Genomic DNA, 19,757 nt, shown 5'->3' on the forward strand with positions numbered 1-19,757 from the left:
GGAGGCAAAGAGAGGTTATGAGAAAAGATGAGCAGGCAACATTAAACTGAAACCTGAAACATTTTATAAACATGTAAAGTGTAAGCGGTTAGTTGGGCCTATTAAGGAAATCTTCATGTAGAGCAGAGGACATGACGAAACTATTAAATGAGTACTTTGCATCTGTCTTCACAAAGGAAGTGGATGATGAAGGTTACACTAAAAGAGGAGAGGGAAGTTATGGACAGGATAGTAATAGATAGAGAAGACGTATTCAAAATATTAGCTTTACTGAAAATTGGTAAGTCACCTGGTCCAGATGGAATGCATGCTAGTTTGCTGAAAGAATTAAAGGTAGAAATAGCAGAGGCATTGGTCACAATCTTTCACTTCTCATTGGATACAGGAGTAGTGCCGGATGATAGGAGGGTTGCTAATGTTATACTACTATTCAAGAAAGGGGAGAGAGATAAACCAGGAAATTATAGGTCAGTCAACCTAACATTGGTGGTGGGGAAGTTATTGGAAACCATTATAAGGAACAAAATAAACTTTCATTTGGAAAGGCATGGGTTAATCAAGGAGTTATTAAAGGTAAATCGTGCCTGACTAACTTGATTGAATTATTTGATGAGGTAACAGAGAAGGTTGGTCAAGGTAGTGCAGTAGATGTTGGTATATATGGACTTTCGGAAGGCATTCGACAAAGTGCCACGCAGGAGGCATGTTAAGAAGATGGCAGCCCATGGGATTAAGGGGAAAGTGGCGGTATGGATACGGAATTGGCTCAGTGACAGGAAGCAGAGGGTGGTGGTGGATGGATGTTTTTCAGACTAGGAGCTGGTCTGTATTGGTGTTCCCCAAGGGTCAGTTTTTGGTCCATTACTCTTTGCAATTTTTATAAACAACCTAGACTCGGGTGTAGGGAGCAGCATTATAAAGTGTGCAGATGATACGAAACTTGGCAATGCACTAGATAGTGAGGAGGATAGTTGTAGTCTTCAGGATGACAGAGACAGGATGGTGAAATGGGCAGAAGCACGGCAGATGGAGTTCAATGCAGTAAAGTGTGAAGTGATGCACTTTGGGAGGTCTAATATGGAAAGACAGTAACTGTAAATGGCACCATTTTGAAAAGTGCAGGTGAGCAGAGAGACCTCGGTTAATAATTTGGTTAAAAAAGCATCTGGGTTACTTGGGTCTATAAATAGAATATAAAAGCAAAGAGATCATTCTAGAACTTTGTAAATCACTGGTTCGGCCTCAGCTGGGGTATTGTGTCCAATTCTGGGCACCGCACTTCGGGAAAGATGTAAAGGCTTTAGAAAGGGTGCAGGGGAGGTTTACCAGAATGTTACCAGGGATGAGCGAGAGGTTGGAAAAGTGAGGCCTGTTCTCCTTGGAACAGAGATGGTGAACAGGTGACCTCATAGAGGTTTTCAAGATGATGAGAGGTTTTAATAGAGTAGATGGAGAAAAGCTATTCCCTCTGGCGAGTGGATCAATAGATTCAAAATCATTGGTGAAAGATCTCGAGGGGAGATGAGGAGAAATGTTTTCACTTGGAGAGTTGTGGGGATTGGGAACGCTCGAACTGAAAAGGTGGTGGAAGCTATTCCATCAATAATTTTAAAAGGGAGTTGGACGGGTTCTGGAGGATGAGGAACTGACAGGGTTACAGACATAAAGCGGGGTTGTGGGACTGAGCACGACTGATCTTTCTAAGAGCCAACAGAGGCACGATGGGCCAAATGGTCTCCTTCTGTGCTACAAGTTTCTATGATTCTATGATTCTAATATAAATAAGTGTGAGGTGGGACATCTTGATAGGAAGAATAAGGAGGCCACCTATTCATTAGAAAATGAGGGGGGAAATTGGGTTTCAGCCATTTTGGGGCACTAATATCGTCCGGGTGATATGAGTTCTAAATCAAGCGCTATGCACCTCTGTTAGGGTGCTAACATCAGGGAACGAGGTGCTGCCTCAGGGCGCTACTGAAGCTCAGGCCATGTCAATCACCTTGTACTCAAACAGACTGGCGACGTCCAGTTCTTAAAGGTAAAGGTCCATCAAGCTGCACAGCCTCACCCTGATCATTGCAGCCTTGAATCTCGGCCTGAATGCACCTATGTATATACCTCAACCATTTCTGATGGATACTCCGAGGCCCAGGGAGAGAGCTCGCCGGTTTAGCGACCAGGTATTGGTGGCTCTGGTTGGCGCTGTGCCAGTAAATACTGTGTCCCCCGAGGGTGACACTTCCGACACTGGGGCCACCCCTTCCCTGAAGGGGAGCAGGGGATTTGGATCTGATGTGGGAGAAGCTCCGGAACCCAGCGGGCTGCAGCAATGCCACGGGGAAAGAGAAACTCGGGGGCCATCTCGAGGGTGAGTGCTCGCACGGGTTCTGCTGCACAGGACTCCAATGAGGACCTCGATATAGCGCTGATGAATACTCAGGCTCTGAGCATGCATACAGAGCTCATGGGTGCAATGACAAGGGTGCCCGACAGCATGGATGCACTGGCTAGGAGCATAGAGGTGTCTGCCACCAGCACAGCTGTCATCTGTGCGCAAACCCTTGAACCGATCCTTACCTCATTGCAGAGGATGGTTGAATTGCAGGGAGACCATGGGGAACCAGAGCCCATGCCGCGTGTAATGGGTGAGGTGGCAGGATCCATTGCAGCACAGGCCGAGGCAACGCAATGCCTTAGTGCTACAATCGAGTCATTGGCTGCTGCCATCCAGTCTCAGACTGCTCTCATGCAGTCTCAGATTGATGTCACGCAAGCACTGACTGCTGCCATCATCGCTGGGTCACCCACAGTCCACCGGGGATCTCATGGTGCCGCAGCAGGCCAGCAATCTGTGCTCAAGCAGATTTCTCCGGATGCTGAGGTGCTGCCCCGTGGGAGTGGCAGTGTGTCGGTCGAGCATGAAGGTGCTGTCCTCTCTCAGGATGACAGCATTCCTGCTCCCACCACTGCCACTTCCCCATTGCACTTGGCACGGCCTGTAACACAGCCAGCCCAGACTGCATTCGCCCATGCAGAGTTGGTGCAGTCTGCAGCCGGGCCCTCCAGGCCCAGAGCTGGTCGAGGCCGTCCTTCAAGACCATCTGCAGTCTCTGGATCCAGTATTCAGCAGTCTTCCACCAGCCTTGCTGCTGCCACTGGGGCCACATTACGGAGCAGTAGTAGGGTGGGAAGGGGGGAAGTGCGGAGGGGATGGAGATCACCCTCGAAGGGCGAAAAGGAAAATTTAGCCAATAAATGGGGGGAATGTTTGTGGGAAAGTTTGATTTTCATCTTAATATGTTGTTCACTGTGTTGACGCTTATCTCGATGTGGTAAGAACAAGCTTTGTTAGTTAATGAATTGTCGTGGTTGTTTGTTATTGTTTGTCCTGAATAAATAAGACACAGTTGGTCAGAAAAGTAATTTTTTTATTGAAACTTGACAACTTTGCTCATTTGACTCATTGGAGCTTTGCCCGGTAATAGGGGCTGCGGGATGCTTGTTCATCCCAGAAGCCATCTTCTCTGTCATTCATCAGAAGCGGTGTTTTATCAGGAGGTCACGAACGGCCCTTGCAGAGGCAACATTGGGCGCCTCCCGCCCATGTTACTACTGCTCATCCTCCTCTTCATCCTCCTCCTCCTCCTCCTTTCCCTCTTCCACCTCCTGAGGTGGTGCACCAATCCCTGGTGGCAATAGCTGGGTCCTCAATATTGTGAGGTTGTGAAGCATGCAGCACACAATAATGAAAAGTGAGTCTCGCTCGGGAGACTGCTGCAGGTCTCCTCCAGAGTGGTCCAGACACCAGAACCATTGCTTCAAGATGCCGATCGTCTGCTCAATGAGGCTCCTGGTGGCGCTATGGCTCTCATTGTATGTGAGCTCAGCAGGGCTGTTGGGGTTACAGAGTGGTGTCATCAGCCAGGTGCAGAGTGGATAATCCTTGTCCCCGAGGAGCCAACCATGAGGTTGGCACGGTGGTTGAAAGAGGTCTGGGACACCAGTCTGGTGCAGGATGAAATCATCGTGGCTGCTGCCAGGATAATGGGCACAGACCAACTGCACGTTCAGTGAGTGGAAGCCTTTGCGGTTTCGGAGCTGCATTTTCATGCAGTGCCCACAATGCCATGTGCCGTCAATGGCGCCCTGAACCATGGGGAAGCCAGCCACATTCGCATTCACGCTGTTTGTCCTAGGTCATGGGGAAAGAGATGTGCTCCTTTCCCCTTTTGTACAGAGCATTTGTGACCTCCCGGATGCAGCAATGGACAGCAAATTGGGAGATATTCGCTATGTCCCCAGTTGAAGCCTGGTAGGAGCCGCTGGCATAGACATTCAGAGTGACTGTCACCTTCACAGCCACTGACAGAGATGTCCTGGTCCTGTGCTGAGGCTGCAGATCTGGTTGCAGCAGGTGGCAGAGCTCAGTGACCACCTCCTTGCTGAAGCGCAGCCTTCGGAAACATTGCTCCTCAGGCAAATGAATGTAGGAGAATTGCTCCCGGAATAGCCTGGGTGGGTGAGGTCTCCTGTGCAGAGGCCTGTTCACCCTCCTCCCTCTGGCCACATTTGCCATTCTCTCTCTGCGCCTCTGCTGCCTCCGAAGGTGAAGCTGGAGGACAACGCCCCGAGTTAGTACCGCCCCCATTTAATCTTCTAAATATGGTAAATATGAAGCTCAGAGAAATAAGAACCTGAAAAGTGTTGCTCAAGAATAGAACTCCTTAGGATAGCGTTAAATCTCTCCAGACGTCTTTCTCCCTCTCAACCTGCGTATGCCAAATATTTTGCCGACAAGAAAAAGCAGAAACGGCCGGCTTTAAATAGCGCTCCCCAGCTCCTTGCCAACTGCAAAATGTCCCCCTCTACCTGTCGTTCCTTGCAGCAGGCGCTAAGGCAGGGGGAGAGAATCAATTTCTGGTCCGGGGCGCTACCCAGGCATTGCACGCTTGGATGACCTCATGATCTCCGGGCGCAGGAGATCATGGCAGTAGTGTTTAGCGTCACTGCAAAGTGCCACGTCAATTTCACGGGTAGCGCTAAAATTGCCATGCTCAGGTGGTAAGTTGTCAGTGCCCCGTTAGCGCCCCCGCCACCCGGAGGCTCTAACCAACCCAATTTTCCCCCTTAATGGTGTAAAGGAACAGAACGATCTGGAGGTATAGCTGCACAAATCACTAAAAGGAGTGATGCAGGCTAGTAAGTCCAAACAAAGCACTGGAGAAGTGATGATAAACTTGTATCGAACCTTGGTGAGACCACACTTGGAGCACCGTGCACACCTGGTCTCCATATTATAATAAGAATATAGGCACTGGAGAAGGTGCAAAAAAGATTTACAAGGATAATACCAGAACATAGAAGCAGAAACATAGAAAATAGGAGCAGGAGTAGGCCATTCGGCCCCTCGAGCCTGCTCCCCGATTCAATGAGATCATGGCTGGTCATCCAAATTCAGTACCCGGTCCCTGCCTTCTCCCCATATCCCTTGATCCCTTTAGCCTCAAGAAATATATCCAACTCCTTCTTGAATATATTTAATGAATTGGCCTCAACTGCCTTCTGTGGTAGAGAATTCCACAGGTTCACCACTCTCTGGGTGAAGAAATTCCTCTTCATCTCAGTCCTAAATGGCTCACCCCTTGTCCTTAGACTGTGACCCCTGGTTCTGGACTCCCCCGCCATCGGAAACATTTTTCCTGCATCTAGTCTGTCTAGTCCTGTTAGAATGTTATAGGTTTCAATGAGATCCCCTCTCATTCTTCTAAACTCTAGCGAATATAAGCCTAAACGACTCAATCTCTTCATACGTCATTCCTGCCGTCCCAGATATCAGCCTGAGAGGTTATACCTATCCGGAAAGGCTGAACAGGCTGGGGCTCTTTTTTCTAGAAAAGAGAAGACTGAGCGGCGACCTGAAAGAGGTCTTTAAGACAATGAAAGGATTCGATAGGGTAGATGTAGAGAAGATGTTTCCACTTGTGGGGGAGACCAGAACTTGGGGCCATCAATATAAGACAGTCACTAATAAATCCAACGGGGAATTCAGAAGAAACTTCTTTACCCAGAGAGTGGTGAGAATGTGGAACTCGCTACCACGGGGAGTGGTTGAGGTGAATAGCAGAGATACATTTAAGGAGAAGCTGGATAAACCCATGAGGGAGAAAGGAATAGAAGGCTATGCTGATGGGTGAGATGAAGAGGGGTGGGAGGAGGCTCGTGTGGAGCATAAACACCGGCACTGATTGGTTGGGCCGAATGGCCTGTTTCTGTGCTGTAAATACTGTGCAATAATATGTAATCAACTTGTCCTGCCACCTTCAAAAATTTGTGTACACTCACCCCGAGGTCTCTCTGTTCCTGCACCCCCTTGAAAATTGTACCCTTTAGTTTATATTGCCTCTCCTCATTCTTCCTACCAAAATGCATCACTTCACACTTCTCTGCGTTAAATTTCATCTGCCACGTGTCTGTCCATTTCACCAGTCTGTCGATGTCCTCCTGAAGTCTGTTACTATCCTCCTCACTGTTTCCTACATTTCCGAGTTTCATACCATCTGCAAACTTTATGCCCTGTATACCCAAGTCCAGGTCATTAATATATATATCAAAAAGAGCAGTGGTCCTTGTAATAATATCAGCAAATAGTGATGATATTTGCCTGTTTGATTATCATACCATACCAGCATATTTGCCTGTTTGATTATTTATGCCTTGCCAGCAGAGGGCATGTGACAGAGGCAGAGTTTAGTTATAGTTTCGTTTTAGATGGATCTCTAAGATGGTGTCTCCTGTAATGCTGTTAGCTGAGTTGAACAAACTTTAGATTAAAAGACATTCTCTTTCATAAATGTCTCGTCATTGAACCCACAAAGAAATCAATACATGGTGTCAGAAGGGATTGAAAGAGATGAAGAGGAAAAATCTGTAGTTAAATCAGCTCTCCACATATTAGCAAGCCAAAAGAGAACATCCTTACTTACTGTGGTGATTATTTCCTATGTTTAATAAGAAGTATTGTGATTGGTGAATGGGGTGGTTGTTCTCTGTGTTAGTAAGAAGTATTGTAATTGGTTGTTTGTTTCTACCTTTAGATATATGCTGTAAACTCATTGGTAGTGGATGTCAGGTGATTTGTGGTGGCCATCTTAAATTCAGTTCTCTCCAGTCATGGTTGGAGACTGGTGTTGAAAGATGTTCTACTGGATTTTTAAAGTTAATAAAGCCTAGATTAGAAAGGCAAATCTATTCTTTATCTCAATTTATTAACTTTTTATCAGAATGGAGCGATATCTTCAACCAGAACGATTCAATGCTGACCCTAATTCTGCAGGAGTGGATGATAAATGGAAACATTGGTATTGTACATTTACAAACTTTTTGAGTGTGTTGGAACAAGAGTCTCTGAATAAGCTGAATATGCTGATCAACTACATTGCTCCGGATGTGTCTAAGTATATTTTGGACTGTAAAACTTACGAATTGGCTTTTTCTACATTGGAGAAGATTTTTGTTAAACCAAAGAATGAGGTATTTGCACGTTATCTTCTATCTGCCTGTAGGCAGCAGGTGGGAGAACCTTTGGATACTTATTTACAAGCACTTCGGCACCTTAGTGCTAACTGTAATTATAAAGCCGTGACGGCCGAAGAATATAAGGAAGAATCGGTACGGGATGCTTTTATTAATGGACTACTGTCTAAATCAATTCGTCAGTGGTTGTTAGAAAATAAGACTTTGGATCTCAAGAGTGCTTTTGAGCAAGCTTCTACATTGGATATGGCTCAGAGAAGTTCGGATTCTTATGCTCTTTCTAATCGACCTGCGACTGTGGTTTCGGCAGTTCCGGACGAAAAGGAATTCGGTGGACTTAATGGGAGTGGTTTACTAGATCCTGAAACAGTTTCTACTTCGGCGGCTGTTGCCTCTAGGATTCAGAAGTGTTATTTTTGTGGGAACGTCCGGCATCCTCGTTTGAAGTGTCCTGCCCGGGAGGCTGTGTGTAGTAAATGTGGAAAGAGAGGTCATTATGCACGTGTTTGTAAATCATTAGGTTCAATTACCTCCTCTTCTGTGACTATTCAACCTGTAGAGAGGGCGTTTATTGCATCAATTTCTGCTGCATTTGCTCATGGCCTAAACAAAGCTATAGTTATGGCCCAAGTTAATGGGTTAGAAGTGAAGGCTCTCATAGATACGGGCAGTGCCGAGAGTTTTATAAGTCTTCAGTTTGCGAAGGAAAAGTGTTTGAAAATCTTGCCTGTTACTTATCAGGTGTGTGTGGCTCAGCCGACCCTTACTTCACAAGTAGCTGGTTGTTGCCTTGTGAAAATGATTCTTCTAGGTAATACGTATACTGATATACGCCTATCTGTTTTGCCTAATCTTTGTGCGGATATTTTGATTGGTCATGATGTGCTTAAATTACACGAGTCTCTCTGTCTTTCGTTTGGAGGGACTAAGCCACCCTTATCCATTTGTGGATTAACTTCTTTATCCATTTTTCCATTATCACTTTTTTCCAATTTGATGCCAGATTGTAAGCCAATTGCTACCAAGTCAAGAAGGTATAGCAGTCAGGATAGAGACAGGAGACAGAGTATAAATTGAGCGGCGGGCCCAGAGAGAGCACAGACAGGAGCAGCAGGGGCAGTGAGGAGGCGGAGTATAAATCGAGCGGCGGGTCCAGAGAGAGCACAGACTGGAGCAGCAGGGGCAGTGAGGAGGTGGAGTATAAATCGAGCAGGAGGCCCAGAGAGAGCGCAGACTGGAGCAGCGGGGGCAGTGAGGAGGCAGAGTATAAATCGAGCGGGAGGCCAGAGAGAGCGCAGACTGGAGCAGCGACAGCGAGGATGCAGAGTATAAATCGAGCAGGAGGCCCAGAGAGAGCGCAGACTGGAGCAGCGGCAGTGAGGAGGTGGAGTATAAATCGAGCGCGGGGCCCAGTGAGAGCGCAGACTGGAGCAGCGGTGACAGTGAGGAGACAGATTATAAACCAAGTGGGAGGTGTTAAGTCCGTGAACGATTGAGACACGAACTAGCAGGAGTGAAAACAAACAGATCTTTACTGGTGAAAGGCAATAACGAAACTAAACAGAGGCTCTCTAGCGCCTTTTATACAGGGGTGGTCACTGCCGGTACTGCAGTCTGAGACCAGTCATTCTCTTAAAGGTACATACACAACAATTCCTCCCCTTTTAGATAAACAGTATATAACATTCATTTAACAACTAAATGATAACGAATTACAGTCACAATTACTGTTGCTAGATACATTGGTTAAGTTTAAGCAATTATAAGTTCAGTCTTTGAGGAGGCTTCCTGATTCTATCTGGATAACGCCTCTTTGGGGTATCAGGTTCTTCTGGCAATGTTGAGGTGGAATCAATGTCGTTGTTTGGTTCATCTGCTTCCAATATTACCGGTTCTGTGGTAGCTGCAATTGGAACGTCGATTTCATTACCAGGTGTATCAGATCGTGGTGTGGAGTTGACGCTTTCCAGTGACTCTAGAATCTGGTCAGCATGGCGTCTTACAATGCTCTCCCCAACGTCCACGGTATACATGAGAGGTCCTTGTCATGCACAAATCGTTCCTGGTTGCCATTTCTCAGTGCGGTAGTCCCGGGCCAAAACTGGTTGGCCTATCTTAAAACTCCTGGTCGGCCTTTCATTCATATTCTGAAACTGCCTGTTCGCCACATCTCTTCGGACGTTTGGCTTAACCAAATCCAAGTGGCATCATAGTCTCCGATTGAAGAACATCATGGCTGGAGTTTGGTTGGTAACCGCATGTGTCGCATTCCGGTAGGCAAACAAGAAGTTGTCCACCTTGTGTTGTAGGGGTATATCTTCATTACACATTGCCTTGATAGCCTTCCTGAATGTTTGGACAAACCTCTCGGCCAATCCATTAGTGGCTGGATGATATGGGGCAGATGTGTAATGCTTAACATCATTGTTCTTTAAGAACCTCCGGAACTCTTCAGACACAAACTGTGGTCCATTGTCAGAGCAAATCTGTTCAGGCAGCCCATTCCTGGTGAATATGGTTCGTAAAACTGTGATAGTTTTTTCCGTGGTGGTTGAGGGCATTTTTATTACCTCTGGCCACTTTGAATGTGCATCCACCGCAATTAAAAACATCGAGTCCATGAAGTGACCAGCAAAATCAATGTGCACCCTTTGCCATGGAGATGAGGGCCACTCCCATGGATGCAGAGGAGCTTGTGGTGGGGCGTTTTGGACCTTCTGGCATCCTGCACAGCTCTTGGTCATCTCTTCGATTTCTCTATCGATTCCCGGCCAACACACAAACGCTCTGGCTAAGCTCTTCATTTTTACCCCACCCAGATGACCCTCATGAAGCTCATTGAGCACTCTATCCATCAACTTAGGTGGAATTACTACTCTGGTCCACACATCAAGGTTCCTCTGCACACTGACAGCTATTCTCTTCTCGGCGAGAATGCTGGCAGCAGTGGTTCGCCAAGTGCTGGCCATCCCTTCACCGTTAAATCATAGACCCGTGATAGTGTCGGGTCATTCCGTGTTTCCTTTTCTATGTTTGCATTCGTCACAGGGAGACATACGACTATGGTCGAGTGGAATAACTCCATTGGATCCACTGCAAGGTCTTCTTCTTCCACCGTCAGCAACGGTAGACGTGACAATCCATCAGCATTTCCATGCTGTTTAGTTCCTTTGTACTCGATGTCATATTGGTGTGCCCCTAGGAAAAGGGACCATCTCTGCAGCCGTTGTGCTGTCATTATTGGTACGCCCTTCTGAGGGTTGAAAACGGAGACAAGAGGTTGATGATCGGTTAGTAGAGTAAATTTTTGACCGTGCAGATAGTGATTGAACTTCTTCACCCCCCACACTAGGCTGAGGGCCTCTCTGTCAATCTGGGCGTAGTTACGCTCGGCAGAAGTTAACGAGCGTGACGCAAAAGCTATCGGCCTCTCCAAACCATCAAGAAATTTATGTGACAGTACCGCCCCAATGCCGTAGGGAGACGCATCACATGCCAGCCTGATTGGCAGTGCTGGGTTGTAGTGAGCCAATACTTCCTTTGAAGTGATTAAGTCCTTACTCTTCTGAAAAGCACGCTTACAATCATCGCTCCAATTCCATGCTACCCCCGTTCGTAGCAGGGCGTTCAGTGGGTGCAGAATTGTCGACAAATTCGGCAAAAACTTATGATAGTAATTCACCAACCCGAGGAATGACCTCAGTTGCGACACATTTAAAGGCACTGGGGCTTTAACAACCGCTTCAATTTTGTCAGGGGACTTATGTAACCCCTCTTCATCAATCATGTGTCCACAATGCGATTTCTGTTTCTTAAAAAATTCGCACTTGGGGCGGTTGGCTCGCAGCCCATGTTCCCGTAGTCTAGTGAGCACCTGTTCTAGGTTGTTAAGGTGTTCACTGTCATCTTCACCTGTTACAAGGATGTCATCCAAGTAACACTGAGTCCCCAGAATCCCTTGCAGGACTTGTTCCATCGCTCTTTGCCATATCGCCAGAGCCGATGCTACTCCGAATACCAATCGATGATACTGGTAAAGACCTTTGTGAGTGTTTATCGTGAGATACTTCCTAGAGGACTATTCAACCTCCATCTGCAAATATGCTTGTGCTAGGTCAATTTTTGTAAAACGCTTCCCTCCAGACAGCGAGGCGAAGATGTCTTCTACCCTTGGAAGAGGATATTGTACTGTGTGAAGGACAGGGTTCACCATCACCTTGAAATCCCCACAGATGCGAATCTTTCTTGGCTCTCCGGACTTATTGCTTAACGTTTTCTTCATGACAGGAACGATGGGTGTCGCCCACTCGCTCCAGTCGACCTTAGACAACATGCCCGCCTTCTCCAGATTCTCCAGCTCTGCCTCGATGGCTGGGCGAATTGCATATGGTACCGGTCTCGCTTTGAAAAACTTGGGAACTCTATTCTCTACTATTTTTATCGAGGCAGTTATGCCTTTAAGCGTGCCCAGCTCTTGTTGAAATACCTCTTTGGTGTTAGCTAAGATTGTTGACAATCGTCCAGGAGTGACGTCTTCATCTTTTTTACCATCCACCATCATTGCATGAATGGAATGTCAATCTAAGTTTATCTTCCTGATCCATTCCCGTCCCAATAACGGTGGTCCACCATTTGGCAGTATGTAGAGATAAAATTTCCGTATTTTCTTGCCATTGTATTCGACAGGCACCCTTATTTTTCCTCTGGGGTATACTTTTTGCCCCGTATACCTCATCAAGACGATGGATGTCTCTCTCAAGGGTATGTGTGATAATAGCCACTCGTAGTCTCGTCGATTCATGATGGTTAGCGCTGATCCTGTATCCAATTCCATTTTAACTTGGGACCCTGCAATCGTGAGTGTGAACCAAATGGTTCGGTGATCCTCTTTTGTGATTACATTGTGAAGTTTGAGACAGCTTAGTCTCCTGTTTCCGGATTCACTATTGCTCATCTGGTCTTTGGAACTACTGTCCGTCATCTTTTGTACTTTCTTGTACGGTTCCTCAGTAGCCTTTTTGTTGTCGCTGGTATTCTTCCCAGACCTACAAACTCGTGCAATGTGTCCAATCTTCCAGCAATGTCTGCATATTTTGTCTTTGGACCAGCTGTCCTTCTGGTCATGGTTAGTTCTGCCGCAGCCATAACATTTTGCAAATCCCCGTCTCATTTCGTGGGTGCCATATTCCTGTGGTTTTTGTTCAATTTCTGCAGCTCCCCTGGCTGCTGCTTCATATGATACTGCCACGCTGAAAGCCTTATCTAGCGTCAGCTCTTTTTCTGAGAGTAACTTCTTCTGTGTTCCTTCACTCAGGAGTCCACAGACAAATTTGTCCCGTAGGGTATCTGCCAGTCCTGCTCGGAACTGGCAGTGCTTTGATAGCTTGCGTAATTCCACAAGATACTCAGCATTGCTCTCATTTTTGTGCTGAGTTCTCCTGTGGAGTTTAAATCTTTCTGCTATCAACAGCGGTGCAGGGTTTAAGTGTCCCTGCAGGGCAGCAACAATTTCGTTAAAATTCTTCACCTTCGGTTTGGCTGGAGTAATCAGGTCCTGCAATAGGCCGTACGTTCTAGCGCCCATTAAGTTTAACAATATCGATGCCTTTTTCCCCTCCGCTATATCGTTTGCCTCGAAATATACCTCGACTCTTTCCACATACGTGGTCCAGTCCTCTAATGTATTATCAAAAGCAGTGATACAGCCAGACTTCGGCATCTTGCAAATCTAAAATGGTGCCTCGCGCGCTTTGCCTTCTTCCCCGCTTTAGCAAAATGGCGCCTCCCGCGCTTTGCCTTCTTCCCCGCTGTTGTTAGTGCTGCTTTCCATGGTTTCTTGTGCGTATTCTTTTTCTTTTATTATTTTCCCGTCATGGAGCGGACCCTCTGGGACACTTCCCTCCCTCTTCTGAGGTCCGAACGCTGCCCAGCTTCGAAGCACCGGCTGCGCCCTGTATGCTCCACCCTCTCTCTCTCTCTTTGTTTCCCGACTCGCTGCCCGGCCCCGTTGAAAAGCCACCTGATCGAGCTTCAGCCCGCCGAAGCCCAGGAAGGATCAGAGCACTACCTGCCACCAGCCCGATTAGCTGGGAAACCACGGACCGAGGGACCCAGCCTGGCTCTGGACAGTCTCTCCTGCAAGTTTTTAACTCGATGATTGATGGTCGACGCCCGTTTCTCGAGTTTCAATGGCCTCTATTTTTTTTCTAATGTTTTTTTTCTTCTGGCTCCAACCTTCAACAACGTCGTCGGAGCTGCTGCTGAGTTGCAGGTAAGTTCATTTCTTACTCGTCACCAGTGTTAAGTCCGTGAATGATTGAGACACGAACTTGCAGGAGTGAAAACAAACATCTTTACTGGTGAAAGGCAATAATGAAACTAAACAGAGGCTCTCTAGCGCCTTTTATACAGGGGTGGTCACTGCCAGTACTGCAGTCTGAGACCAGTCATTCTCTTAAAGGTACATACACAACAGGAGGCCCAGAGCGAGTGCAGACTAGAGCAGCGGGGGCAGCGAGGAGGCAGAGTATAAATCGAGCGTGGGGCCCAGAGAGAGCACAGACGGGAGCAGCGGGGGCAGTGAGGAGGCAGAGTATAAATCGAGCGGGGGGCCCAGAGAGATCACAGACTGGAGCAGCGAGGGCAGTGAGGAGGCAGAGTATAAATCGAGCGGGAGGCCCAGTGAGAGCACAGACTGGAGCAGCGGGGGCAGTGAAGAGGCAGAGTATAAATCGAGCGGGAGGCCCAGTGAGAGTGCAGACTGGAGCAGAGGGGGCATTGAGGAGGCAGAGTATAAATCGAGCGGGAGGCCCAGTGAGAGCGCAGACTGGAGCAGTGGGGGCAGTGAGGAGGCGGAGTATAAATCGAGCGGGAGGCCCTGAGAGAGCAGACTGGAGCAGATGGGGCAGTGAGGAGGCAGAGAATAAATCGAGCGGTAGGCCCAGTGAGAGCGCAGACTGGAGCAGCGGGGGCAGTGAGGAGGTGGAGTATAAACCGAGCGGGAGGCCCAGAAAGAGCACTGACTGGAGCAGCGGGGGCAGTGAGGAGGCAGAGTATAAACCAAGCGGGAGGCCCAGAAAGAGCACAGACTGCAGCAGCGGGGGCAGTGACGAGGCAGAGTATTATTCGAGCGGGAGGCCCAGAAAGAGCACAGACTGGAGCAGTGGGGGCAGTGAGGAGCCAGAGTATTGTAGCGGTTCGTGTAGAGCGCCACTAAATAAGAGATTTTGACTTTGACGAACTATAAACAAGTTGTTTATTTACAGGAACAGGCTAATTACAGCAGGTAAGATAGCAGGTAAGATGGCTGACTGTAGGAGCACTGTGGTTTAGGTCTTGTCCCAGCGGGGGCTTCATGAGGGCTGAGTTCGAAGTCCTGTGGGGAGCGTGATGACATCATCACGCTCTGCTGTGTGTTCCCGCGCTTGGGGCATCACGTGACCGCGACGTTGCGTCAGTGCGTCTCCCGGTACGGAGGCTGGCCATTGAGGCTGAGGTCGTGAGGCCGGGCTGTGCCGGTGCTTGCCACGGGGGCGGAAGATCACGTCGCTCCCGTCGGCTGGCCGATGCGGCCGAAGTCGCGGTAGGCCGGGGTGTGCCGGTGGCCATCTTGGAAGACGGAGTCGGGCCTGCGGCCGGCGCACGTGCATCACGTGATGCGTGACATCAGTGCATTAGGTCGCCTCTTAAAGGGGCAATGGCCGAACAGGTAAGTTAAAGGGGCAACGGCCCCAACAGGTAAGTTATACATACATAAGTAAGTTAAAGGGAATTATATGTCTCAAAGTAAGGGACAACCAGTGGTACCACCACAGTATAAACCGAGTGGAAGGCCCAGGGAGAGCTCAGACTGGAGCAGCGGGGGCAGTGAGGAGGCAGAGTATAAATCGAGCGGGAGACCCAGAGAGAGCAAAGACTGCAGCAGAGAGGGCAGTGAGGAGGCAGAGTATAAATCGAGCGGGGGGCCCAGAGAGAGCACAGACTGGAGTAGCGGGGGCAGCGATGAGGCGGATTATAAATCAAGTGGGAGGCCCAGAGAGAGCACAGACTGGAGCAGTGGGGGCAGTGAGGAGGCAGAGTATAAATCGAGCGGGAGGACCAGAGAGAGAGCAGACTGGAGCAGTGGGGGAAGTGAGGAGGCAGAGTATAAATCGAGCAGGGGGCCCAGTGAGAGCCAGACTGGAGCAGCGGGGGCAGTGAGGAGGCAGAGTATAAATCGAGCGGGAGGACCAGAGAGAGCACAGACTGGAGCAGAGGGGGCAGCGATGAGGCGGATTATAAATCAAATGGGAGGCCCAGAGAGAGCACAGACTGGAGCAGCGGGGGCAATGAGGAGGCAGAGTATAAACCGAGCGGGAGGCCGAGTGAGAGCACATACTGGCGCAGCGGGATCAGTGAGGAGGCAGAGTATAAATCGAGCGGGAGGAACAGAGAGTGCACAGACTGGAGCAGAGGGGGCAGTGAGGAGGCAGAGTATAAATCAAATGCGGGCCCCAGTGAGAGTGCAGACTGGAGCAGCAGGGGCAGTGAGGAGGCAGATTATAAATTGAGCAGGAGGCCCAGAGAGAGCCGGACTGGAGCAGAGGGGGCAGCGATGAGGTGGATTATAAATCGAGTGGGAGGCCCAGAGAGCGCGCAGACTGGAGCAGAGGGGGCAGTGAGGAGGCAGAGTTAAATCGAGCGGGAGGCCCAGTGAGAGCGCAGACTGGAGCAGCAAGGGCAGTGAGGAGGGGGAGTATAAATCGAGCAGGAGGCCCAGAGAGTGTGCAGACTGGAGCAGAGGGGGCATTGAGGGGGTAGAGTATAAATCGAGCGGGAGGCCCAGAGATTGCGCAGACTGGAGCAGAGGGGGCAGTGAAGAGGGGGAGTATAAATCGAGTGGGAGGCCCAGTGAGAGCACAGACTGGAGCAGCAGGGGCAGCGAGGAGGCAGAGTATAAATCGAGCGGGAGGCTCAGTGAGAGCACAGACTGGAGCAGCGGGGGAAGTGAGGAGGCAGAGTATAAATCGAGCGGGAGGCCCAGTGAAAGCCGGACTGGAGCAGAGGGGGCAGTGATGAGGTGGATTATAAATCGAGTGGGAGGCCCAGAGAGAGCACACTGGAGCAGAGGGGGCAGTGAGGAGGGGGAGTATAAATCAAGCGGGAGGCCCAGTGAGAGCACAGACTGGAGCAGCGGGGGCAGTGAGGAGGCAGAGTATAAATCGAGCGGGAGGCCCAGTGAGAGCACAAACTGGAGCAGCGGGGGCAGTGAGGAGGCAGAGTATTGTAGCGGTTCGTGTAGAGCGCCACTAAATAAGAGATTTTGACTTTGACGAACTATAAACAAGTTGTTTATTTACAGGAACAGGCTAATTACAGCAGGTAAGATAGCAGGTAAGATGGCTGACTGTAGGAGCACTGTGGTTTAGGTCTTGTCCCAGCGGGGGCTTCATGAGGGCTGAGTTCGAAGTCCTGTGGGGAGCGTGATGACATCATCACGCTCTGCTGTGTGTTCCCGCGCTTGGGGCATCACGTGACCGCGACGTTGCGTCAGTGCGTCTCCCGGTACGGAGGCTGGCCATTGAGGCTGAGGTCGTGAGGCCGGGCTGTGCCGGTGCTTGCCACGGGGGCGGAAGATCACGTCGCTCCTGTCGGCTGGCCGATGCGGCCGAAGTCGCGGTAGGCCGGGGTGTGCCGGTGGCCATCTTGGAAGACGGAGTCGGGCCTGCGGCCGGCGCACGTGCATCACGTGATGCGTGACATCAGTGCATTAGGTCGCCTCTTAAAGGGGCAATGGCCGAACAGGTAAGTTAAAGGGGCAACGGCCCCAACAGGTAAGTTATACATACATAAGTAAGTTAAAGGGAATTATATGTCTCAAAGTAAGGGACAACCAGTGGTACCACCACAGTATAAACCGAGCGGAAGGCCCAGGGAGAGCTCAGACTGGAGCAGCGGGGGCAGTGAGGAGGCAGAGTATAAATCGAGCGGGAGACCCAGAGAGAGCAAAGACTGCAGCAGAGAGGGCAGTGAGGAGGCAGAGTATAAATCGAGCGGGGGGCCCAGAGAGAGCACAGACTGGAGTAGCGGGGGCAGCGATGAGGCGGATTATAAATCAAGTGGGAGGCCCAGAGAGAGCACAGACTGGAGCAGTGGGGGCAGTGAGGAGGCAGAGTATAAATCGAGCGGGAGGACCAGAGAGAGAGCAGACTGGAGCAGTGGGGGAAGTGAGGAGGCAGAGTATAAATCGAGCAGGGGGCCCAGTGAGAGCCAGACTGGAGCAGCGGGGGCAGTGAGGAGGCAGAGTATAAATCGAGCGGGAGGACCAGAGAGAGCACAGACTGGAGCAGAGGGGGCAGCGATGAGGCGGATTATAAATCAAATGGGAGGCCCAGAGAGAGCACAGACTGGAGCAGCGGGGGCAATGAGGAGGCAGAGTATAAACCGAGCGGGAGGCCGAGTGAGAGCACATACTGGCGCAGCGGGATCAGTGAGGAGGCAGAGTATAAATCGAGCGGGAGGAACAGAGAGTGCACAGACTGGAGCAGAGGGGGCAGTGAGGAGGCAGAGTATAAATCAAATGCGGGCCCCAGTGAGAGTGCAGACTGGAGCAGCAGGGGCAGTGAGGAGGCAGATTATAAATTGAGCAGGAGGCCCAGAGAGAGCCGGACTGGAGCAGAGGGGGCAGCGATGAGGTGGATTATAAATCGAGTGGGAGGCCCAGAGAGCGCGCAGACTGGAGCAGAGGGGGCAGTGAGGAGGCAGAGTTAAATCGAGCGGGAGGCCCAGTGAGAGCGCAGACTGGAGCAGCAAGGGCAGTGAGGAGGGGGAGTATAAATCGAGCAGGAGGCCCAGAGAGTGTGCAGACTGGAGCAGAGGGGGCATTGAGGGGGTAGAGTATAAATCGAGCGGGAGGCCCAGAGATTGCGCAGACTGGAGCAGAGGGGGCAGTGAAGAGGGGGAGTATAAATCGAGTGGGAGGCCCAGTGAGAGCACAGACTGGAGCAGCAGGGGCAGCGAGGAGGCAGAGTATAAATCGAGCGGGAGGCTCAGTGAGAGCACAGACTGGAGCAGCGGGGGAAGTGAGGAGGCAGAGTATAAATCGAGCGGGAGGCCCAGTGAAAGCCGGACTGGAGCAGAGGGGGCAGTGATGAGGTGGATTATAAATCGAGTGGGAGGCCCAGAGAGAGCACACTGGAGCAGAGGGGGCAGTGAGGAGGGGGAGTATAAATCAAGCGGGAGGCCCAGTGAGAGCACAGACTGGAGCAGCGGGGGCAGTGAGGAGGCAGAGTATAAATCGAGCGGGAGGCCCAGTGAGAGCACAAACTGGAGCAGCGGGGGCAGTGAGGAGGCAGAGTATAAATCGAACGCAGGGCCCAGTGAGAGCACAGACTGGAGCAGCAGGGGCAGTGAGGAGGCAGATTATAAATCGAGCGGGAGGACCAGAGAGTGCACAAACTGGAGCAGCAGGGGCAGTGAGGAGGCAGAATTTAAATCGAGCGGCGGGCCCAGAGAGTGCACAGACTGGAGCAGAGGGGGCAGTGAGGAGGCAGAGTATAAATCAAATGCGGGCCCCAGTGAGAGTGCAGACTGGAGCAGCAGGGGCAGTGAGGAGGCAGATTATAAATTGAGCAGGAGGCCCAGAGAGAGCCGGACTGGAGCAGAGGGGGCAGCGATGAGGTGGATTATAAATCGAGTGGGAGGCCCAGAGAGCGCGCAGACTGTAGCAGAGGGGGCAGTGAGGAGGCAGAGTTTAAATCGAGCGGGAGGCCCAGTGAGAGCGCAGACTGGAGCAGCAAGGGCAGTGAGGAGGGGGAGTATAAATCGAGCAGGAGGCCCAGAGAGTGTGCAGACTGGAGCAGAGGGGGCATTGAGGGGGTAGAGTATAAATCGAGCGGGAGGCCCAGAGATTGCGCAGACTGGAGCAGAGGGGGCAGTGAAGAGGGGGAGTATAAATCGAGTGGGAGGCCCAGTGAGAGCACAGACTGGAGCAGCAGGGGCAGCGAGGAGGCAGAGTATAAATCGAGCAGGAGGCTCAGTGAGAGCACAGACTGGAGCAGCGGGGGAAGTGAGGAGGCAGAGTATAAATCGAGCGGGAGGCCCAGTGAAAGCCGGACTGGAGCAGAGGGGGCAGTGATGAGGTGGATTATAAATCGAGTGGGAGGCCCAGAGAGAGCACACTGGAGCAGAGGGGGCAGTGAGGAGGGGGAGTATAAATCAAGCGGGAGGCCCAGTGAGAGCACAGA

The sequence above is a fragment of the Somniosus microcephalus genome, unplaced genomic scaffold, assembly GCF_052327205.1.
Source record: "Somniosus microcephalus isolate GS21.2 unplaced genomic scaffold, FLI_Smic_1.0 unresolved_chr1, whole genome shotgun sequence".
In the NCBI taxonomy this organism is placed as follows: Eukaryota; Metazoa; Chordata; class Chondrichthyes; order Squaliformes; family Somniosidae; genus Somniosus; species Somniosus microcephalus.